The sequence below is a fragment of the Saccopteryx leptura genome, chromosome 7 (assembly GCF_036850995.1).
Source record: "Saccopteryx leptura isolate mSacLep1 chromosome 7, mSacLep1_pri_phased_curated, whole genome shotgun sequence".
NCBI lineage: Eukaryota > Metazoa > Chordata > Mammalia > Chiroptera > Emballonuridae > Saccopteryx > Saccopteryx leptura.
In genome coordinates, this window is record NC_089509.1 from 111,719,867 (window position 1) to 111,745,231 (window position 25,365).

Sequence of the window (25,365 nt, forward strand, 5' to 3'; positions counted from 1 at the left end):
GGGCACAGCATTGCCCCCTAGTGGGCAGAGCGTTGCCCCTGGTGGGCGTGCCGGGTGGATCCCGGTTGGGCGCATGCGGGAGTCTGTCTGACTGTCTCTCCCTGTTTCCAGCTTCAGAAAAATACAAAAAAAAAAAAAATAAAGAAAGAAAGAAAGAAAATGTTTACTATTTCTATACGCTTGTGACTCGGGATTGTGCTTTAGTCAGTCCTGTGACTTGTCCTCCATTACAACGTGGCCCCTTTTATTATACAATAACTTCCTGTTGGAGTCATTATCCTCTTACCCCCTGAGAACAGGCCAACATCTGCACCTTTTTTACCCCATGTACCGTTGCAATGCTTTACCTAGAGTTTGCTTTCAACACCGACCTTCTAAACGCGTGTGATCAAAACTACACGACAAGGACAGAAAGCTTTCTCCGCGTGCACATGCTTGTACGAACACAGATGCACAGACTGGGATCCCTCTCCAGGCCAGAACTAACTTGGCTACCTGAGCTGCCTGGAGGGGTTTGTTTGTTTCTCACGACACTTTTCAAATACTGCTCCTCATAAACAACAACAACAACCAAACAAAAAAACCTCCCCAGACTCCTCAACTGAACAACCGTTTTTCAGCTGAGGATAAGGGTGGGTACCTTCTCTTGCTGGAATCTCCTCCCCCCCCAAAAAAAAAATCTTTAGATTTTTAAAACAAGTATAATTTGGAGTTAGAGCACCATTCTTTCCATCAAGTTTCGTTTCATCGACACCTCGCAAGCGGTTGCCAACGTGTCGATGAAGGCATACCAAACGTGTGAGTTGTGACGATGGTAAATAAATAACTTCTTTGTCATCTGTTGAATGTGAAGCCCGTCCTGTGATTCAGGGCCCAGATGAGGCTTTCTGTAGGCCTGGCTCTGCTTTGGCCTCAACAAAAGGTAATTACAATGTAGCAAAAACATCTGATAATTTAAACAAGCTGAGCGCCACCGGCAAACACACGAGACCTCAGTACACAGTTTCTTTTTCTTTCCAAAACCTCAGATTTCAGAAGATGATAAAAATGGATGGTACAGTACAAAATACTACCTCGGGTAGCTTGCAGACGTGTACCATGTAACCCACATTAGCAAACAGCCCACAGAAAACATTTTCAGTGTCCTGCGTTATTGAGAGAGCTTGCAAAACATACTTTTAGATGACATTAGAAACCAAGGAATTCCAAACAGAGTCCAGATATCAATAGATTCCAGCTGCTTTTATTTTGACGGCTAATACATCAGCGGCCGTGAGTTCCGGCGGGTTACAGCAGGGTTCAGGGTTCGGATTTGGGGTACGCGCCAAGCTCTTCCTTTGACTGAAGAGTGTCATCCAGGGCACGTCGCTCACCTCTCATGGGTTTCCCCTATTCATGAAGGATTTCTGAGGTTGATTAGTGTTTGGACAATGTTAGGACTCTAAGGAAGTCTTTCTCAACCCTGGAGACGAGCCCTTCTCCGGCCTGGTATGTTGGCTCTTTCGCATCTAACTTAATTGGACACCGTGTTTAATGAATCTTGGCCCATTAGAACAGGCATGGAGATAAGGGAGTCCAGGGCAGCCCTGTCACAGGCTGCACTTAGAATTCTCATGCTCAAAGCGAGACATGAACTGATAAGACCGAATGCTCCGCAGGCAGAGAGCCTAAGAAGACACCAGTTTTCCTAACTCTTTCCAACACATCCTTGTGTGTCTTTGAACTGATGGAGAGGTCTGTATGAATGTTGGAACAGGGATAGAAGCTCCTTAATCTCTTTAAATACCTAGGACATAGAATAGTTGACTTGGAGTCCATCAGCCAACTCAGTCAAGAGGAAATAAAATCAGCATGCACTACTTTCTAGTCCTGAAAGCCTAGTCAATCATTTAAGTCCTCTGAACCTAAGTGTTTTCCTTGATCAAGGAGTTATGACAGTGCTTAATTCACACAAGCATTGTGGGATGAGTTAATGCATATTAAAATGACTAAAACATGATATAAGGGGATACATAACTCATTTCCTGGATCAGACTGTTAGATTCTCTCTCTCTCTCTCTCTCTCTCTCTCTCTCTTTCTCTCTTTCTCTGTCATCATCATCATGTCTTCCCAACTCCAAACATTTCCCCCTATTTCTACCAAGATCCTCTTGTCAGTAAGGCTCCAAAATGCTGTACTGCCCATTAATGGTCATACTTCATATCCAATCAACCTCCAAGTCCTGCAAAATTGGCTTTCACGACTTCCTCCACTCCCTCCTCATTAGGAGGTGTTCATTTAAAATCAGCAGTTGAGTGCAGAGGAAATAAGGTAAAAACCTGAGATAAATGCATCCAAAAAGGTCATGAAGTCAGAAACCAGAGCAGAACCCAAAGATGACTAGACAGGCAGAATAACAAGCCCAAGGAGCAGCGGACAGGAGGGTTAATGGGAAGGTCACTGGCTGAATCCCAGAGAATGAGAACTCGTTGCTAAGGTGGATAACCTTCATCTAAAGGGCTAAGACCAAAGCAGAAAAAGCCACATGACCTTTGTAGGTCAGAACTCCGTGTATCTTATTAACCTGCCCATAGTGCATATCCATGAAGGTGAGTTAAATTGAATATAATATATAGACCTATTTAATATACTAGATTCACTAGATCTGTTTCCTAAACTCTGTTCTCTTTTTCCCCCCACGCCTTTATTCACTCATTGAACAAACATTCATTACGCTGTGCCAGCATTTAATTTGAAAAACTAAAAATAATGAGGAAGAAACATGAGGCAACAGAGATTCCTTTCTTCTTAACCTGATTTATAATGTATTTATTCCATTTTTGTTCCTAATCTTTTTATGCATGCCTTGAATTGTCAGAAAGGATGGCTTTATGGTTGCTGGTGGACCTGTCCTGCTGGCTTATGTGGAGGGACAGGATTCCAGGTCGAGGGCAGGGTGAGAACCACAAAACCTTGGAGTGGGAAATGTCTGCTGTTCCCCTGAGGCCTCGGACAGTCTAGGACAAGTCCAGCCTGGCTCTTAGCATTTCAGAGGTTCAGTTTCCGAGATCCACTGCTGATCTGGTGAAATCTTTCTGGGATCGTCATGCTGAGTCTCTGCAAACAAATGGATGGGGGGGGAAATCGAATGTAGGATGTTATTCCGGATGCTATGGTGTACCTGAGCAGCTGCAGACCCAGACACCTACGGCCCTTCTCTTTTTCTGAAAGGCCATTGATTCGCTCCAGCCCATATCTCTGACCTCTAAGTGCGGTGGAAGGACCTCCCCTCTTGCTACCTCTGTCCGTGGATCTTCCCCGCTTTAAAGTACAGCTTCAGCTCCACTTCCTGAGGAAGCAAGCCTTCCTGGACCATTGCACTCTCGGTAGTGACCTCATGCTCATCTCAACCCCTAGAGCATTTACTTTGTTTATATCTGCAAATGACAACTGCTACTATTGAGTGCTTACTGCAGGTGCCACGTTTTATATTCTATGTGCATTAACTCCTCTAATTCTCACAACAACCCTATGAAATCGACACCGTTGCAGCCTCACTTTACAGGTGAGGTACCTGGCTCCAGAGCTCACGGTGTCAGCCATGACATGCTGCCCTGCCTCTCATTAAAAGACCGCAGAAGAACCCCACTGACTAACAGGCCGAAAACTCACCCTGCTAATCATGTGGACAATGGCCTTCCAGTTTGGGGGTGCTTTTTGTTTCCTTTTCTATTGTAGGCCCGTCGTCAATTCACTCATTTTACAGTCAGCTGTCCAAAGACAATGCAGCTTTGTTTATTTCATGTAACTGTCCTACTCTTTTTCACAAGTCCCCACTCCACTGAACAGTAAAGTTCGACGTGCAAGTGTAGACTATCTCAGTGTTTTCGAGGATGAGCTGTCTCTCTCTTTTTCAATCTAAAGCAGTTTCTTTGGGCTTTATCTGCTCCCCTTGTCCTCTCCCGATGGCCTCTGGCTGTGTGTAGAAGTTAGGGCTAGGGTTACATACTGGTGGAGGTGGGGGTGGAGTAGGGGTGGGGAGGGAGAGTAGAAACAGTGCTTGCTTTCATTGGCTTTCTCTGGGTCCTCTTTGGTGGGTACTGTCCATCAGCTGGTCTAGTTTGCTCTCTTAAATGGGGAGCACTGGGAGGTCACTGGTCAGGGCTGGCCTTTGAGATGTTGTTGTTGTTGTTGTTGTTATTATTATTATTATTATTGGCACACACTGCCTGATTCTGTGGTCCTGGCTAATTGATGGTTCACTTGCAAACCTTCAATTACAAGTGTGACCTTCCTTGTCCTGAACCCAGACTCCAGCTGCTCTGCCATCTCTCTCTAGATCTCAGCGCCTTCTCACAGAGCAGTCAGTAAATTCTGAATTCCATGATGTCCCTGCGTGGGCCATGAAGAAATCAATAGCCCCGGCTCGGGCTCATGGCCAACCACTTCTTCTTGCCAGCAACCCTGATTTGATGTCCATGGCCATGTGGGGGCCTCTTCTGAGGGCATCGCTTTATTATTTCATTATCTGACTTTTCTGTTTGACCAGACTCTCTTCTGCCAGATCCCCAGGGAAGGACTGAGCTTTTCCCCTTCACCTCTTCTCTCACCAGGGCTTTCCTACAGTCTTAATTACAGACAGGGCACAGAGAGAGAAAACAGAATACCACCAGAGAATGTGAATTGGGGACTATTTTAAATCAAAATTGAAATCACACCGCAGCACATGCCGTCTCCAGTGCTCGTTTGGCATCTATTATAATGGATTATACTTTTTGCAATTCACCGAGCACATAATCTGGACATGAATTCATTAGAAGGGATTTGTCAAATGTTTCTATTATTCAGAAGTCAAGATAAAGAGTGTTTGAGGCTCTTCTTTCTCTTATTTTCATTAACTTGTTCACTAGAATTCATAGCGGCACTTAATTCTACATGACAGAATGAAATGGAACACTGACCCTATGTTTAGATGTGATTCTTAATTTAAAACATCAGCTTTGGATAGCCTAAAAAAATTAGAGCAACAGGGAAGAGATAAAATATTTGATAGTCTACGGCCCAAGTAAATATTCCCTGACCGAAAAGAAAAAATATACATTATGGGATGTAAAATTTCCAAACAGTGTCTTTGAGACAGCTGTGTAGTGTAATCTGAGGTAAGAATGGCCGGAAGGGGCCTGGTAGGTCAGAGCGGTTGGCGGGAGCACCATCCTGATATGCAAAGATCGCTGGTTTGACCCCTGGTCAGGGCACATACAGGAACAGGTCAATGTTTCTCTCTCTCTCTGTCTCTCTATCTCCCTTTCTCTCTCTCTCTAAAGTGAATAAAAAATAAGTAAAAACTAACTGATGATATTGTACAAGTAGGCACAGGCCGAGCATAAAAGTGCTGCTGGTAATGATGTACAACATCTGATCACCACCAATGAGATGCATTAAATAATAAAAAATTACCAAGGATGTTTTCTACAGCTGCAGGACAATATAAATTCTTAACTCTACAAAACTCTTTTCTAAAAACAAAACCAAACCAAAATAATAATAATAATAATAATAATAATAATAATAAATCCTTCAGAACACTCCATATGTTTTGGTTAGCTATTAATTTCAAATATAATTTTTGCTCCCTGCTCTCAGTCTTGATTTAAATCTAATAGTTCAGCCTATGGTTTGCCATGAGCACCTAGTAAGCTAATTTATCCTTTGGGGGACATTGAATAATAGCTATTCTAAATACCGCATTCAGCCCCAATCGGTTGCTATTAGAATTCTGCTATAAGTGAAACTCATCTTCATTTGAGATTTCACCAGGAAAACTCACAAAGGCCCACTTTGCTTCAGAAGCTGTCTGATGAGGAAGTGGTTCCGGAAGCTGGAGAACCTACTCTTCTCCCTCATGTTGAAGCCAAAGACTAAACGGGGCCAAATTGGTGCAGAGAGAAAGTAATCCTGGAGTACGTTTCAACGAAAGCAAGGTTTCCACTGAAAACTTGTCTATTGACTAATGCCTTAGTTATTGGACTAGTCTAAGACAGGAAGAAGGAGTTAATTTTAGTTCGGCAAGACTAAAAATTTATATGGTTTATCCCACAATGCCCCTTCCTTTTCCTCTAAGTAAACATTCTTTTGGTTTCTCTTCTTTTTTTTTTTTTTTTTTCAATTTATAAATGAAATTACATAGTAAATCAGGTACAGTAAATCGTACTTTGTTCTTTGGCTTTAAGATGGTCTTGTCTTCTATATCCTTGGGAATTATACGTAAGTTTCAAAATCAATATATCAAATTTTACAGAGTCTGCTGGGAGTTGTCATTTGAATTATGTTGAATTAAATTGACACGTAAGAATATTGATCTTCCAAACCACTTCTTTAGGTCTTCATCAATTTCTCTCAGCAGTATTTTGTAGTTGTAAGTGGAAAGATGTAATGTTTGCCACTATTTTTTTTTCCATAGCATTTGATGTTTTTCAATGAGACAGTAAATGGTTCTGGTTTCAAACTTTCTTTTTCCAGTGACTTCTTGATAGCACATAGGAATACATGTTTTCTATTGACCTTATAGAAAAGGATCTTATGAAATTCACTTATTATACTATTTTGTTAGAAAATTACTTTTGATTTTTTACATATACAACTATGTGGTCTACAAATAAATAAAATTTTCCTTCATCCTTTTACATTTCTATGCCTATTATTTCTATTACTTTATTCAACTTGCTAGGACTTCCAGCCCGATGTTCATATAACTGGTCAGAGTACACTCCCTTGATTTGTTCAAGATCTTAGGAAAGATGTTAGTATTTTCTTGTTAGTTGTGTTACAAGCAGTAGGTTTTGTGTAGATATGCTTCATCATAATAAGGAAGTTCCCATTTTTTTGTACTTTACTGAGAGGTTTTCATCAAAAATGGTATTAAAATTTGTCAACTCAATCTTTTGCAACCATTGAACTAAACATTTATTCTTATTTATTCATGTGTGTGTGAGTGTGTGTGTGTGTGTTGTGATTTCAATTGATTGATTTTGGATTTTGGAATGTTAAAAAAAAGTTTCTTACAAAAAACAAACAAAAAAACACAACAACCAATAACTTTTCATTGATAGAATAACTATTATTTGGTCATAAGATGTTACCCTTTTTATTTGTTGCTAGATTCAATTGAATTATATTTTTTAAGTTTTAAAAAATTTTTTTATTGAATTTAGAGGGAGAGGAAGGGACAGAGAGAGGGAGACAGTAATGTCAGCCTGCTCCTGTCTGTGCCCTAGCTGGGGATTGAACAAGCAACCTCTGAGCTTGGGGATGACACTCTAATCAACTGAGCTATCTGGCCAGGGCTGAATACCATTTTTAAAAAGAATTGTGCACCTATAATGATAAGGCTGTTGGCCTATAATGTCTTTTTCATATAATATTCTAAACAGGTGTTAGTATCAGGGTTATTCTGTCTTCATAACTGGAAAATATTTTTACTTTTTCTATCTCTAAAAATGCTTATTGTTAATATTTTGTTGTTATTTTTTTCCCTTAAATGTTTGGTAGGGATTTCACCAACAAAACCACTGAGACCTGGAGTTTTCTTTGATGAATGATTAGAACAGGGGTCCCCAAACTGCGGCCCCCTGAGGCCATTTATCCGGCCCCCGCTGCACTTCGGGAAGGGGCACCTCTTTCATTGGTGGTCAGTGAGAGGAGCAGAAGATGCATCCGCATCCTGTGCTCCTGGAGTACTGTATGCGCCGCAAAGTGCTGCGTTGCTCAGGTACAGTACTATTTCCGGTGATGCGGGACACATATGTCACGGCTCCGGAAGCGTGTCATATCACTTGTTATGGCTAGCAGTGACAAATATGGAACCGGACATTGACCATCTCATTAGCCAAAAGCAGGCCCATAGTTCCCATTGAACTTTCTCATATATGAGCTTTCTCATATATGCCTTGGTCAGTTTGTTGATTTAAATTTACTTGTTCTTTATTTTAAATATTGTATTTGTTCCCGTTTTGTTTTTTTAATTTAAAATAAGATATGTGCAGTGTGCATAGAGATTTGTTCATAGTTTTTTTTATAGTCCGTCCCTCCAATGGTCTGAGGGACAGTGAACTGGCCCCCTGTGTAAAAAGTTTGGGGACCCCTGGATTAGATCATTGCAAATGCAATATCTTTACAACATGTAAAACTATTCAATTTTTTTCATATCTGTGTATTTTCATTAGTTTTATGATTTCCAAAGAATTTATTTCATCCAATTATTGAGTTTATTGACATAAAGTTGTTCATAATACCTCCTTGTTATCATTTTAAAGTCTGTAGAACCTATAGTGAGATCCTTTTTTTATCCCAGATAATATTTATGTGTTATGTGTCCTCTCTCTCTCTCTCTCTCGATCATTGTTAAAGGTTTCTCAATATTATTCATCTTTTTAAAAAAATCACTTTTATTTTTGTTTTTGTAGTTGTTTTTAATTTTCTCTAAAGTTCCTCTTTATTTTTTATTTAATTGCTTTCTGTTCTTACTATTATCCTCTCCTTACTTACTTGGGTCTAATTTACTCATTTTTAGCTCCAGGAAGTAGAAACTCAGATCACGGGTTCTGCATTTCTAACCTTTTCTAAGATCTGTACTTGAAGCCATAAGCCTCCCACCAGCACTAATCCAACTGTATGCAAAAATTTTTAAATGTGTTTTCATTACCATCTGTTTAAATTATTTTCTAATTTCTCTTAGGATTTCTTCTTTGACACATGGATTATTGAGAAGGATAGTTTTTAATTTTGAAATACTTGAGGATTTTCTATTCTTTTTTTATTAATTTTTAATTTAATTTCATTGATCCCAGAATACATATCAGCATGTTTTCAATGTTTTAAATTTGAGATCTGCTTTATGACCTGGCATAAGTTTACTTTGGTGAATGTTCCATAATTTCTTATTCAGTGTAAATGTCTTTATATTTAAAGTGTCTCTGTTACAAATAGCATATGTAAGGACATTTTTAATTCACTCCTAAGTCCATGGCTTCTAATTAGAATGCTTGTTCATTTACATTAATATGTTTACCAGTACAGTTAAATATAAATCTACCATCTTACTATTTGTTAATTACCTTTCACATTTATTCTCTGTTTCTTTCTTTCTCCTTTTCTCATTTTTAAATATTTTTTTGGTATTAATGACTTTTTAGCTTTACCATTTTGTGCCAATTTTAATGGTTTTTCTAGAGATTGCATGATACACCTTTAAATTATCTTATTCTACTTTAAATTTTATAATACCTGTGTATAATTAAGAACTTCATAATGATATTTTTTATTTTTCCCTGCTATCATTGTTACATATTTTACTTCTGTCCTTCTGAAAACTCTATAACACTTTACTCTTTTGCTACTAAAGAATCAAGGAACCAGTGCTCTGTTTTATTGAGTTTATTTACCAACAAATTCACCACCCCCAGTGCTCTTTATTTCTTCCTGATACTTCCTTCTAATGACTATTCTTTCGCATTTCTTCCAATGCTGACCTGCTGGTGATAACCTGTCTTAGCTTTTGTTAGTCAGAAAATGGTTCCATTTACCTCTATGATGAAGACTTTTATGTAGAATTCTGGGTTAATTATTGGGTTTTGTTTGCACTGTTTTCTGGCTCCTATTGTTTTTGTTGAGAAGCCAGCTGTCTTTTTTATTGTTCATCTGAATATGATATCACTTCTTATTCTGGGAGATTGTCTACTGTTTCTCATTTTCTTAGGCTTCCAGCAGTTTTGCTTTGGCGTGTCTAGTTGTATGTTCTCTGAGTTTCTGTTGACCTGTATCTGATTTCCAGGTTATTTTTCTTATGCTTTCTGGAATCATCTTCAACATAGCCAAGGAATTCTTCATTTCATATATTCCAATGTTCAGTTCTAGAATTTCCACTTGGCTTATTATTAGCGTTTACATTTCTCTGCTGAAATTATCTATTGATTCATTTTATCCATCTTTCCTCTAAATGTTTTAACTAATTCAGAATCATTCATTTTAAATTTCTTACCTGTTTATTCCGAAATCAAGGCAGTCCATGAGTCTGTCTTAACTAATCATCTTTTCTCTTATTATGGGTTATATTTTTCTGGTTTATTTGCAAATCTCATAATTTTTCAGTATATGTCAAACATTTGCGTAAAAGAACAGTAGGAACTAAAATAGATGATATGTTCTTATTTTGTTTGTTTTTCTGAGACAGAATTCACACTTTTCTCTGCTGGGCAGTGAGGATGAAGGCTTATCATTTAGATACCATCATGGGCTTACAGTGTCAGCCCGACATGCCAAGTCGCGGGTTCCATCCCCAATCAGGGCACATACAAGAATCAACCAATGGATGCAGAAGTAAGTGGAACAATAAATTAATGTGTCTTTCTTTCTCCCTCCCTTCCTCCCTTTATCTCTTCCTCTCTTCCTAAATTAATAAATAAATTAAAAAATATTAGATACGCTCATGGGCCACAGTGTTAGCAAGTTTCAGCTTCTATCAGCTTCAAATGAGATTACATAAATTATTCTTTGCCTTACAGCTCAATTCCTGCGTTTTCTTTGTTGCCTTCCGAGGGGCTCATTTCCTGGTCACGCCAGAACTCGAGCGAGGAGGAGGCGGCGTGGCTTCAGCCCACTTCCAGGTTAAACCCCGGGCATGCGTGATGTAAGCTCTCCCGCTCTCCTATTCCCCGCTCTTGCTTCATCGGCAAGATTCCCGGAGCATGAGAATTTTCAGAATGAGGCAATTGTTTTTGTATCCGTGCTACTCTAGACCTCTATCTAGCGTGCCAAGACATTCTGTCAATCAAACTTTAGCTCATTCTTCTTTGCCCGGAAGTCCCTCTGCTGAGAACAGGCCTTTAGCTCCAGGAAGTACCAAGAACAGAGAATGGTTTCCTGCTGTTCTGGACTCTTCTGGGAAAGACTTATCTTCTGTTTGGAATTTAGTTTATTTAGACTTCTATTCATCTACCACACTAGGTGGCTTTATTATTATTATTATTTGAACTTTATTCATTTTAGAGAGGGGAGAGAGATAGAGATAGAGATAGAGATAGAGATAGAGATAGAGAGAGAGAGAGAGAGAGAGAGAGAGAGAGAAAGGGGGGAGGAGCAGGAAGCATCAACTCCCATATGTGCCTTGACCAGGCAAGCCTGGAGGTTTGAACCAGCAACCTCAGCATTCTCAGTCGACACTTTATTCACTGCACCACCACAAGTCAGGTGGCTTTAAGAAAAAGAAAAAACAAGTACGACGTTTACTACAGCCATTGTTTTCTTGCTATTACAATGGAAGTGACGGTCATTCCCTGTTACCTGGAAGTGGAACTCACTGTGTTGTTTCACTTATTGAAAGAGATGATATCTGGGTAGTGATAGGCATAATTTCTATGAAGTAGTTATAAGACACAAAAGAAATGGGATTGCCTATGTGGAGATGCATAGAGGGGCGAGCATCAATTCTTAAACTAGTGTCTATATGAGTGCAATAAAAAATAAAGAGCAAAGTAACCATGACCCTGAAAGGACACACGTGGAAAAGCTGGTGGATATTCTACTGAGACCCTCCCCTAAATGAGGACATTCCCTAAACTCCCTGCCTTTAAAACCCTCACAAGGAGGGACCCAGGCTGCTCTCCCTGCAGGGAGCATGCCCACACCTGTCCACTCCCCTACTTCTTCCCTCACAGGCATCACCTACAGTCCAAGAGACTCCCAGGGACCTGCCAGCAGGGCAGCGAGGGCCGTGGCAGCTGCTCCCGGGCTCACCCCATCAACCTGTCCCCAAGGCCCTTGTAGCTGACTCGGCGGGGCGCTGACAGCAGCCCTGCCTACACTCACTTCTTTCCCAGGACACTTTGAGAGAGCCAACAGCCCGACGAGGCTCTCCTGTGGCTTCTCCTGTCTGAGGCCCTCCCTTGTTTCAGTGTCCCCGGCTTTAACAAACGGGCTCTCAAAACAAGAAAAAAACAAAACAAAAATAATCAAATAGCAAGGTGTTCACAGAATGGCAGAGTGGGAGTAGAAATAAGTTGAGTATGGGCAGAGATAAAAATCTGCAAACTTGTTGAGGGAGTAAATCCACCACAGGAGGATAGGTTAGAAAATAGGTAGCTAATTATTCAAGATGAAGCAGAGAGAAATATTTAGAAAGATTTTCACTGACTAAACTTTAGTGGAATTGCTAATATTTTGTCAAAGAGGCTCAGAGTTAGTTTGTCCCATTATCTCTTGCATAAGTTGAAAAAAATGGGCATTCCAATTGTTATGGGGTAAATTATGTTCCTCAAAATTCATATGACAAAATCTTTACCTCTGGTACCTCAGAATAAGACAGTATTTGGAGATAAAAATCTATAAAGAGGTGATTAAGTTAAAATGAGGCCCTTAGAGCGGGCCTTAATTAATCTGACTGAAGTCCTTACAAGAAGAGATTTAGACATACACGCATGGAAAGAGATACCAAGGGTGTGTACATAGAGACAGAGGACCTTGTGAGGATACAGTGACAATGCGGCCACCTGCTAGTCAAGGGGAGAGGCCTTAGAAAAACCAAATGTGTTAACATCTTGATCTTGGACTTTCAACTTAAAAAAAACATAAGAAAATAGGCTGTGGCTGGTTGGTTTAGTGGTACAGTGTTGGCCCGGCATGTGGAAGTACAGGGTTTGATTCCCAGCCAGGGCACGCAGGAGAGTGCCCATCTGTTTCTCCACCCCTCCCCCTCTCCTTCCTCTCTGTCTCTCTCTTCCCTTCTCGCAGCCAAGGCTCCATTGGAGCAAAGATGGCTGGGGTGCTGAGGACGGCTCCATGGCCTCTGCTTCAGGCACTAGAATGGCTCCAGCCACAACTGAGCAACGCCCCCTGGTGAGCATGGTGGGTGGACCTTGGTAGGCACATGCAGGAGTCTGTCTGACTGCCTCTCTGCTTCTAACTTCGGAAAAATACAAAAAAAACCCCAAACAAACAAAGTAAGAAGCTAAATGTCTGTTGTTCAAGCTACTCAGTCTACAGCAGGGGTCCCCAAACTTTTTTCACAGGGGGCCAGTTCACTGTGCCTCAAACCATTGGAGGGCCGGACTATAAAAAAAACTATGAACAAATCCCTATGCACACTGCACATATCTTATTTTAAAGTAAAAAGACAAAACTGAAATAAATACAATATTTAAAATAAAGAACAAGTAAATTTAAATCAACAAACTGACCAGTATTTCAATGGGAACTATGCTCCTCTCACTGACCACCAATGAAAGAGGTGCCCCTTCCAGAAGTGCGGCGGGGGCCGGATAAATGGCCTCAGGGGGCCGCATGCGGCCCGCGGGCCATAGTTTGGGGACCCCTGGTCTACAGTATTTGTAATGGCAGCCATAGGTAAATAAGTCATATGCCAACCAAGAGGAAAAGCCATCCTACCTCATTTCAATCTAACACAGGAATTCTCTAATAAATAGTTCAGAGGCATTCAATACAGAAACATTGGAATCTGGAATTATCCTTTAACCTGGTGAGAAGACTGATTGCTATTTTTCTCCTGAGACAATAAAACCTGTCGGTTAATGGTAAAATGTTAATGAGAACAAGTATAAGCTTTGTCTCATGCTTACAACCCAGATGAGGTGACCTCAAGGCTCAGGGGGAGATGGCCAATATCTTCCTTTAATCACAAGGAGCATAATTCATGCTGGCTTCAGAGCCAAGAATGTAAGATCACAGGCCTCTGGGAAATGAAAATAGTAGTTACAGGCCAACCGGGATTAAGCCTGGCTTTATGCTTTCTACCATTGTTTGCACAATTGAAGGACAAAGTGTGTTTGCCCAGGACAAGTCACAACTGCCATACAGCTTGTAATTCACACATTCAAAGGAAATTATACATTATCCAGTGTGTGACCAGTCCAATTTCATCATTTCTCCTCTAACCATGACTTATTTTAAAAGTTTTGATTGTATCTGTTTTTAAAACTATTTTCAAAGGCTAAAGGAAAGGAAGACTATCTATATAGATTCTTCTCTAAGTAGTCAGGCAAGACGTAATACTCAGATACCTCAATTCAATTATAGTGTTGCTAGAGCGCACCAGCCAAAAGATGTACTCAGTCTAAGTAATAGTGGATTTAAAATATATATATACATATATATATGTATATGCAAAATTTTGTAACTTAAATAGGACTTCAAGGTTTAATTTTGGTTTACATATCAAAAATTCCCCTTCATAATGGAGTTTTTTGTTCCTCAAATCTTTTTTTCAGTATTGTATATCAATTACATGTATGTAGTATCAATGTAAACTTTAAAACTGTATCTGCCTTTCATGTTTGTATCTTGCGTTTTTGAATACCTTTCTTACTAAAAAGTAGAAACAGTAATCTCTGTTACATTGCTTTTTAGCCAAATCAAATGTTCTAAAGGCTTATTCATTTACTCAATTAAAGGAACACTTTTTTTTAATTGCTTACGTCTACAGTTTTCTCTTCAATTTTAACAGTTATGGGTTCAATTATATATATATCAAGAAATTTATTTTCAGTAGTTGGAACATACACTACTGCCAGGAATTTAGTGGAATTCTTACCACATTGTAAAATCTCATTTTTTTAAGTCTAGGACAATTTCGAGGTATCATGGAAATAAGGAACTGGAGACTCATAAAGCTGAGTGTAAACCACCCCTTTATCTTGTACGAGCTAGAAGGCCTTGAATAAGTTATTTAATTTCCCTGAGCCTATTTCTCCACTTTTAAATTGGAGATGATAACAGTTACAAGGTCACTTTGACATTATACATAGTGATCAGCACAGAATTCTTACCCAAAGAGTATTTTTTCCCCTAGTTTCTCACATCCTGGGAATTAGCCAATTACATGTCTGTTTGGCCTTTTTATATAATCTTAATTCTTAGATTTCTTAGGTTGAAAAAACTCTGATAAATCTTTGAAAAGTAAGTCAGACACACTTGCCAACTTATACCTACCCCTCAGAGGACAGAACACAATTTGTTCCTGCCAACAAAAATAAAATTTATTTTCCCAAACTCTTTTCATCTTATTTTAGGCCACTGTTTGTTCATTGTATTTAATGTAGACAGCACTGCTTTTCACCACAAAAAGGTAAAATATCATATCCTTGAAAAAATAAAGAGGCATGACAATGTCCTAATTAGGCATCACCAAGAAACTGATCTCAAAATAGTACAGGATATGGCCTGACCTGTGGTGGTGCAGTGGATAAAGCGTCAACCTGGAAACGCTGAGGTTGCCAGTTCAAAACCCTGGGCTTGCCTGGTCAAGGCACATATGGGAGTTGATGCTTCCAGCTCCTCCCCTTCTTCTCTCTCTCTCCCCCCCCCCCCTATAATGAATAAATAAAATATTTTAAAAAAATAGTACAGGACACCACGTTACTTCTCTGAAGAGACATTGCTCACGACACTCTGGAGCCGGGAGTCTCCGCAGGATACGCCTCCTACAGAAAGAGAGGAATGTAATGGAGTAGCATTAGCTCCCTGACTCGGGGAGACAAGGAAACCTTAGCAATGGCACGTCCTACTAATAAGTCAGAGCTAAATCAACTCAAGATTCCACAGTGTGATCTCATAATGTTGAAAACTCAGGCATGGACTTTCCAGATTAAGACATTGGATTAAATATACATTTGTATTTTTATTATAGCTAATAGCAAACAATATCAAACTTGTAGGAAAATTTTAAGTTTTAAGTTCAAAGAAAAGATCTCTTTTTTCCCCCCTCTGATCTATTAGGAAAGAAGGTGCTGACTGATGCCCATTCCTTCCAAAAGTTTCAGTAGGTATTTCCTACAAATAAGGACATTCTCCTACATAACAACAACGCCACCATCAAAATCAGAAAGTTAACATCCATCAGATACTACTGCCCAATCCTGATATTCTAGTCAAGTTTGGCCAGTTATCCCAGTAAAGCTATTTACATGGATCCAGTTCAGAATAATCTTTGTGCCTTTTGTTACCATGTCTCTACAACAGTTCCTTAGTTTTATCTTGATTTTCATGCTTTTTGTACTTTTCAAGATTGCAGGACAGTTATTTTGTACAGGGCCAAAACAAAAGGGGGCGCTATCACCAATTAACCATTTAATAACATTTGCCATGATGGAAGGACTTGAAGTGCCAGATGGGAATGAGGCAGCAAAATAGGATAAAGTTTATCCATATAAAAGAACAAATGGTGAAATTTAAGATTAGCAGGGACAAACATAATTCTACCATCTTCTAGAGAGTAAAAGAATAAAAGCAAATTCCCACAAAGAATGAGGAGTCTCAGTGACGGGAGCACCACTGCTTGGTTAGTAAATTCCAAGGGGAACAGTTCAGAGAAGTCGCACCCGAGGACAGTGTTCCACAGAGCTGGAGGCAAACCAGCCCAAAGAGGACAGCGAGATCTCCCGGAGACGGATCGACGGATCGGGATTTGTGAAGAAGGAAAAGTGAATACTAGATGAACTGATCTGGTTGACCTCATGCAAAATTATCCTCTCAAGCTGTTGTTGGAAGTTTGGAGAAATCAGCATTAAGTACAAAGAAATCCTAGCAAATGGAAAAACAAAGCAACCGTTTTTTGTTTGTTTGTTTGTTTGTTTGTTTGTTTTTGTATTTTTCTGAAGCTAGAAACCGGAAGAGACAGTCAGACAGACTCCCGCATGCGCCCGACCGGGATCCACCCGGCACACCCACCAGGGGGTGACGCTCTGCCCACCAGGGGGCGATCCTCTGCCCCTCTGGGGCATCGCTCTGTCGAGACCAGAGCCACTTCAGTGCCTGGGGCAGAGGCCAAGGAGCCATCCCCAGCACCCGGGCCATTTCTGCTCCAATGGAGCCTCGCTGTGGGAGGGGAAGAGAGAGACAGAGAGGAAGGAGGGGGAGGGGTGGAGAAGCAGATGGGCACTTCTCCTGTGTGCCCTGGTCGGGAATCGAACCCGGGACTTCTGCACACCAGGTCGACGCTCTACCACTGAGCCAACCAGCCAGGGCCAAAGCAACCGTTTTAACTTCAAGAAAAACAGAAAGCCAAGAAGGGAACATTCCCCGCCATGTTCAACTGTGGATAATATTTGCAAAAGCATCACTGAATAGTCACTGAACTCAAAATGATCGTATAAGTCTATTGAAAAGGGGATAAAGAGAAACAGAGGGATGGTAGTGGGAAAGAACTAAACCCTCATCTAACATAAGAGGAAATCAATGGGAAAGTGATCTTGAAAGATACTTATAAATTTCAGGGGGGGGGAAGAAAAAGAATTAAAAAGAGTGAGTCCAGGAAGTGAGGAGTGAGAAAGATTAAAGCTGCCCCTAATATCCACGATCTGGAAGGTGTGGTGTCCTCCTGTTAAATGTAAACTTCACAGAACATAACATCAGAGAAGGCCACTCTGGACCCGTGTTGGATCGAGATTAAAAACAAGACTCATCCATTATCGTGGGTGAGCAAAGACCAGAACATGGGCATTGTTCAAGCACAAAATGGACCGAATGTCCCCACTCCCAGCTCATAGAGGTGACTGCTGCTCCTTCACCAATCATAGCTTCAGCCTCACTCTACCCTTCCCTCCTAGATAGAAATTATGAAGGTACCCTAGTACAGAATTACCCCCACTTATGGACAGCATCCAATCCAAAGCAAAGCATCACTCCCTCAAACCTTTCCCCAAACCACTTAGAACAAACTCAAATCCTATTGAGTTTTCTAACAACCTCTTCTGGAGACTTCCCACAGACCCCCATGGTATGCGGTCTCCTTGCTGTAAGAAGTAATAGGCCGCCTCCTTCAACCACAGGGTTGTTTCTGGTGGTCTTCGGCTGGAGGGCATTTACTTATAGGGAGTATGGGGAAGTAAGCCACGAGGTTTTGTTAAAATTCCTTTAGGATTTTTGACATGTTAAAGTATTTATGTATGCCACTTTGATAAAATGCAAATCCATCTTTCAAAAGTTTATTTATTGTACATTACTTACCAAAGTGGAAAAGGATGTGTACTTTCTGGCTTGTTGTGGACTTTGTAACTGTTATTTTAAGAGGTGGCCTCTTAGGCAGCAAGTCTAATGATTTGTACTGAATGCAGAAAATAAGTGGAACAATAAGAATCTTCAGACACTGGGTGTGTTCAGCACCAACCAGAAGGGAGAATTGAACCGAATCACTAGCTCTACTTTACAAAGACCAAAGACTAAGAGGAGAGAAAAATGAGTCAAGCTATTCCACAAAATTTGGAACATTGTGCAAAGTAAGCTTGCAGATAATTATTCATAAGAGATCCATAGAAATAAAGTACCTATGTTAAAAGCCAAATTTAGAATGTTAAGCACTGGATGCACAAAAATGGATACATTTAAAAAATATTGAGCATTTGGCCATTTTGGTTGATCTCAAAAATAAAACTTTTTTCTAAGAATGAATATACTTTGGTGGCTAATGCAAACAGTTTGTTTTAATTACAGATTTTGATTCTTAGAAATAATTAGAGTGGCCAATATATGTAATATATGTATTTTTTTTACCTGCCATTAAAACTTGTTATAAATAAAGTAGAGGAAACAGAACCACCCATCAACATAATCACTATCTAAACAATCCCTAAAAAGCTTTGCAGTACAGAGGCCCACAAGTTGAACAGAAAGTCACAATTTTAGGATTTGCCAAGATGTCATAAAAGCACTGTGTGTGGGTGGGTGGGGGAGGTGGAGGAGGACTTGCAAACATCAGTCATACAGTTTCAATAACTTTTAACATATTGTCAATTCTGTTTTATTGATACTTCCCACACAGTTTTCCTATAGCCCCAGAATATTTAGAAGCAAATTCAATAAACTATAGTATTTTATCTGTAGATGCTGAAGAAACCACCTATAAAAAGTAAAAGTACTATTTTTTTTGCATAGATACAATATTAGTTTTGCACCTAACATATTGCCAATAAACCCATTATCCTCAAATATCCAGTCAGTGTTCAAATTTTCCTCAAATATTTCATAAATATTGCCACATAAATGTTTAGACAGTTCAAATTTAGGGGAATCCCAAAACTTCCACACATGGCATTTGGTTGATATGTCTCACAAATCTTTTCAATTCTATTAGTTTCTCCCTCCTCGTTTTTCCTGCTTGCAATTTATTTTTGGAAGAAACCGGGTATTTTGTCTTGCAGAATTCCCACATTTTAAATTTTACTATTTGAATTCACATGGTGGTTTTTGTAACTGTTGTCTTCCCGCCATCCCTGGCACCACTTTTTTTTTTTTTTTTTGTGACAGAGACAGAGAGAGTCAGAAAGAGGGACAGATAGGGACAGACAGACAGGAAGGGAGAGAGATGAGAAGCATCCACACTTCATTGCAGCACTTTAGTTGTTCACTGATTATTTTCTCATATGTGCCTTGACCAGGGTCTGCAGCGGACCTAGTGACCCCTTGCTCAAGCCAGTGACCTTGGGCTCAAGCTGGTGAGCCTTCTCAAACCAGATGAGCCTGCACTCAAGCTGATGACCTCGGGGTTTCGAACCTGGGCCCTCCATGTCCCAGTCCGATGCTCTATCCACTGCACCACCACCTGGTCAGGCCCCAACACCATTTTTGAAGGTTAAGATTAATCATAAATTGAGGTGCTGCGAGCTAGTTTCATTCATTATAAAGATTTCCATCCACTTTCAACCTAATCATTATCTACCTCCTTTAGTGCATTAGGGCAAACAAAATAGTTATATTCTAATTCCATTATTACTTCTGCAATTATCAACTGGCATAATTTTTACAACCAAGACTGTTTCTCATAATAATTACGCTGAAGACAGTTCACATACGAAAGAGGATAAATGCTCTTTCCATTTATTTACCAGTTTTCCAACTGAGTCTGGTTCCTCACTTCCTGTAAACATCATCCAGGAAGTTCTTTGTTTTTGTTTTTTGTTTTCAGCATTTTTGTAAACTCATGTACCTTTTAAACTAGTTGTTATATTTTGAATGATTGCAGTTATTTTTATTTGTTTATTTATTCTAATTGAAGTACAATTGACACATTACATTATATTAATTTCAGGTATATAACATAATGATATGGTATTTATATATATTGCAAAATTATCACCCCAATAAGTCTAGCTAACAGTCATCATCATACATAGTAACATTTTTTTTTCTTATGAAAAATTTTAAGATCTTGTCTTTGTTTATGATGCCCAAATTGTTTCATATTTTGCCAGGTGGAACTCTTTCAAATTGGCTCCCAGCTACTCAGGACACAACCTAGAATCTTTAACCTGGTGTGTTATTTTTATCTGGGATGAAGAGATATTTCTGATTCCTCTCGTCCAGTGTATGTCCCAGACCTGTAACCGGCCATTCTTAAGGTGTTCGGGCTTCTTGTCAAGGCGAATGATGTTGAGAGATTATAATTTGGGTTCTATAGGGTGCTCATTTCTACAGATTGACTATTGTTTTTTTCAGTGGACAGAGATTAAAAGAAAAAACATAGTGAAACGATATACATCATGTGTTACTTCCAATTCAAATTTAGGATTAACTGGTTTTTACTTTACTTTTCTGATCTTATCATATGTCTCTTTTGTACTAAAAATCTTCATACCTAATGGCATCAACATAATTTACTTTATCGTGTGTGCGTGTGCACGTTTCAGATTGTATTCAGGATAATCTGTTTTAGAAATATTTATATTACATGTTTAATGATTCTATAAATAACCAGCTAATTTGAAAATATACATAGCCTCCCCCCCCCCCAAAAAAAAAACCCCTCATTTTATAGACAGTTCATATTAGAAGCAGAAGGCTCATTTCACAGAGAATCTATGCTATAGAAATGTTAGCATTTCTATGGGGAAAAAAATGGAAAGAAAGGCTCAAACAAGCTGAAAGGGACAGATCTGCCTGCCCAGATCTCAAGGTAACGGCCAGGACTGGGAGTCCTTTTTCAAATTAAAGTGAGAAGAACAAGGTTAGGAGAATTTGTGATGAAGTTTTTGTTTGTTTTCTCGCTGTCTTTGGAAAGAAGGCTAATGAGGTGGTGGAGGACTGTTCATAGTGATGTCTGCAAATTTCTGAATTAGAAATAGTAGAATGAGTTAGCTGAATAGGGAACGATAGAAAGGGAATATGTGACATTGGGATTTGGTAATGAGAAAATACCTAGGATATGACAATTTTAGTGCAGGGATAGCAAAGGGAAATATACTGGAACTAAGGAGGTCAAAGAATGAGAACCAGGATTGAGTGGGTCATCTATGTAGACATTGCTAAGGTGCAGTGTGCTTAATTCAGGGTATGACTCAATTGAGACATGGAAATAAATTATTAGAATATGTACTTACACTTGTCAACATCCTTTAAACATTCTCTTTTTGTGCATGTCTCAGAGAGCACATTAGTGTACACTACTCTTTGGTGAGGGACTGGGCCATATGAACAAGAAGCCAATTAAAGACTAGAGTTGGTCCTGGCCGGTTGGCTCAGCAGTAGAGCGTTGGCCTGGTGTGTGGGGGACCTGGGTTCGATTCCCGGCCAGGGCACATAGGAGAAGCGCCCATTTGCTTCTCCACCCCCCCCCCTCCTTCCTCTCTGTCTCTCTCTTCCCCTCCCGCAGCCAAGGCTCCATTGGAGCAAGGATAGCCCGGGTGCTGGGGATGGCTCTTTGGCCTCTGCCCCAGGCGCTAGAGTGGCTCTGGTCGCGGCAGAGTGGCGCCCCGGAGGGGCAGAGCATCGCCCCCTGGTGGGCAGAGCGTCGCCCCTGGTGGGCGTGCCGGGTGGATCCCGGTCGGGCGCATGCGGGAGTCTGTCTGACTGTCTCTCCCGGTTTCCAGCTTCGAAAAAATACAAAAAAAAAAAAAAAAAAAGAAGAAGACTAGAGTTGACTGAACTTTGCATCCTCTTCACAATGGCTAACTCACACTCCACGGTCTGGCTGTGCTAGGATATAGGTAACCTATTTCTTCTTAATAGAATATTTGGATTGTTATCAATTTTCAGGATTATTAAAAAAGCTAAAATAAATACTCTTTACCCTGGCCAGGTAGCTTACTTGATTAGGGCATTTTCTGGATATGCAAAGTTTGTGGGTTCCATCCCCAGTTTGGGTACATACAAGCATCAACCAGTAAATGCATACATAAATGGAACAACAAATCAATGTTTCTCCCTTTTTCTATTTATTGACTTATTGTAAAATCAATAAACAGCCCTAGCCAGACAGCTCCATTGGGTAGAGCATCATTCCGAAGTGCAGAGGTGGCCAGTTCGATCTTCAGTCAGGTCACACACAGGAACAGTTGTTCCTTTCTCTCTCTCACTCTCTCCCTTGTTCTAAAATCAATAAAGTAAACATTAAAAAATTAATAAATAGGCCCTGGCCAGTTGGCTCAGTGGTAGAACGTTGGCCTGCTGTGCAGGAGTCCCGGGTTCAATTCCCCACCAGGGCACACAGGAGAAGCACCCATCTGCTTCTCCACCCCTCCCCCTCTCCTTCCTCTCTGTCTCTCTCTTCCCCTCCCGCAGCTGAGACTCCATTGGAGCAAAGTTGGCCCGGGCACTGAAGATGGCTCTGTGGCCTCTGCCTCAGGCGCTAGAATGGCTCTGGTTGCAGCAGAGCAACAGCCCAGATGGGTGGAGCATCGCCCCCTGGTGGGCATGCCAGGTGGATTTGGTCGGGCGCATGCGGGAGTCTGTCTGACTGCCTCCCTGTTTCCAACTTCAGAAAAAATACAAAAAAAAAAAAAATTAATAAATAAAAAAATTAAAAAACAAAATAAAATAAGTACTCTTCTAGATATGTTTCTGCATAGTTATGCAATTAGGATAAATTCTTAGCAATGGTGGGTGGAAAGTTATGTACCTTCAAAAACATATTGACTTATCAAGTCACAAATAAAAATGATTCATAGAAGGCAGAGAAAAAATTTTCATGAGCATAAACTCTGATGAATCTAACTTTAGAAAACCAAGAGAAATAATCATATGTACCATAGATGCCATTCTGCATTTTTAATAAGAGTACCACTTTCCTGATATTTCATATGTCTATTTTGTCACATGATTTAGTTTGTGTGACTCTTCAAAAATGTATCCAGCGTCTTGGAAATTCTCCAAGCAGCCCAGAAACTGGCTTTTCCTTTGCCACACTTTCTTTCCAGATAATGAGAAGCCAAGGTAGATGAAAAGTAACTCCAGGCATACCTTGTCAAGCTCAAAGGAGCTAACTGATTGCTAAAAGAACAAAACTAACACCATCAAAAACCTTCAGTCTAGTTTGTATTTTATTTTACCATTTGATTGTTTTACTATTTTGTTACTAGTCAATTCCAATGTTATATAAGTTCGATTCACTGTTTCAGTTTTTAATCTGAAAAAACCAAACCACATTTAGTTAGAGAATCATGACATTCAACCTCAACACCAAGTAAACCTCTAACAAAATTGTTGGAAATGGCATTTCCTATCGAGGAAGAGTCATTCCATTCATCCATGTAATGGCATGAGAATCAGCCTCTGTTTATATCTTAATTGGGTGTTTTCTCTTCTTCCAGATTGACAATGCACAGAGGAAAACACAGAAATCTGATCATGGAAATGGGAACAGTAGAGTTGCTCTAAAACAGGTTAACCGAGCCATGGAATTTCTGTGGCTAAAGTCATAAATGGTCCCCAGAGAAGCCAATTGATAATCACCATTTTGACTGAATGGTGTTCTGTAGTCATTGCATGCTGTTTTAGTTTTAGTTTTTGTTTTTTAATTACCTAATTGATTCAATATTTTTCATATGATCCCATGAGGCTTTACTTTCTGTGGGATTTTCTTAACTAAAGTCTCATTTGATGACATTTCTTCTAATTAGATTTCTTGGCTGTTAAAGATTATTATTCTAGAAAATCCACATTCCTTCCTCCCTCTTCCCTCTTCCGTTCCTTCTATCCTGTTCTTGTGTTTTTATTTATGCAAGATGCAAGCCAGATGTTATATTAATAAGAGAGTTGATTTTCCTCAAGGACCCATTCATCAGCCCAGAAGTAGACCTTGTTGCAATTTCTGGGAATTCTTTAAATTCTTTCTTATACTTTTTATTTTTTTCATTTTTAAATAGTAAATTTTTGGAAGATACATTTGAAAGCAACATGACAGTAAGTATAGAATTACTTCTATTTACTGGGAATAGTAATGGAGGTTGGGAGTTTTTACAGCTAAATTTTAAATGTAAAGAAGAAAAATATTTAAAAACAGGAACTATATCTCATAAATGTAGGTAGCATATTACAATTGATGCATGAAACATGTAAAACTTTTTGAAAACTTAATTAAAATGAAACGAAGATGCCTTATCAAAGCAGCGAAGTATCTTACATAGTGAATTTCAGATTCTTTCTTGTTTAAGATTACACTTGAAAGGATATGGAGTTCAATAACATTTCCATTTCTGCCCCAAATGCTATTTAATAAAATGAGTGATATTAAAATGAAGAACTTGTTGTACTCTTCAGATTAATACGTCTTCTAGGGCACAAAAAGATTAAAAAAAAAAAAAAGACCACAGTTAACATTCATTATGATTCAAAAAATAATCTCTTAGACATGAGATCCTGAAACAACCAAGCATCTCAGGAACACTCAATAGAAATCTGAGTCTTCGTGGTTCTGTAGCTTAAGTTAACTGACAAGAAAAAAGGTCTTCTGAAGTCCATGACCACACAGGCTTGAGGCTTGAACCCGGGGAGCAGCACAGTACTTCTCCCTTTCAACAGGTTGCCCAGACACTCATAACCTGGCTGTATTATTTATATGTTGAAGCACCACCTTGATTTTTATTTATAGTATATTTTAAAGTCGAAATGTATGGGTAGCCCCAGCAATCAATACTACCTCCCTTAGCACTGTAATAGGTAGGAGGTGATAAGACTCATTCTTGATTTCACTACGACAGTTCTAGTGGGCAAACTAATCCACAGAGAGGGCCAGCAGATCAGTCATTGCCTGGAGAAAGCATGGCTGGCAATAGGGCTCAAGGAACTTCTGAGTGATGAAAGTATCCATCATCTTCATGGCAGTGACCTATGAGAGTATACACCTGCCAATGCTCATCAAATTGTACTCTTCAAATATGTCCAATTTTTTTATACAAATTTTATACAGCCTCAATAAGGTTGTAAAAAACTGACCCACCATACAATTTATCTAAAAAAATACACGAAAAAAATTTGGAACCTCACCTTCCGCCAAGAAAGAGCCCCAGCTGGAACCCCTGACAGTGTTTGGAACATATTGGTGCTAACTGTATTAATGCTGGAATACACATTCTTGTAAATAATAGGACTTATATAATGCTTACTAAGTA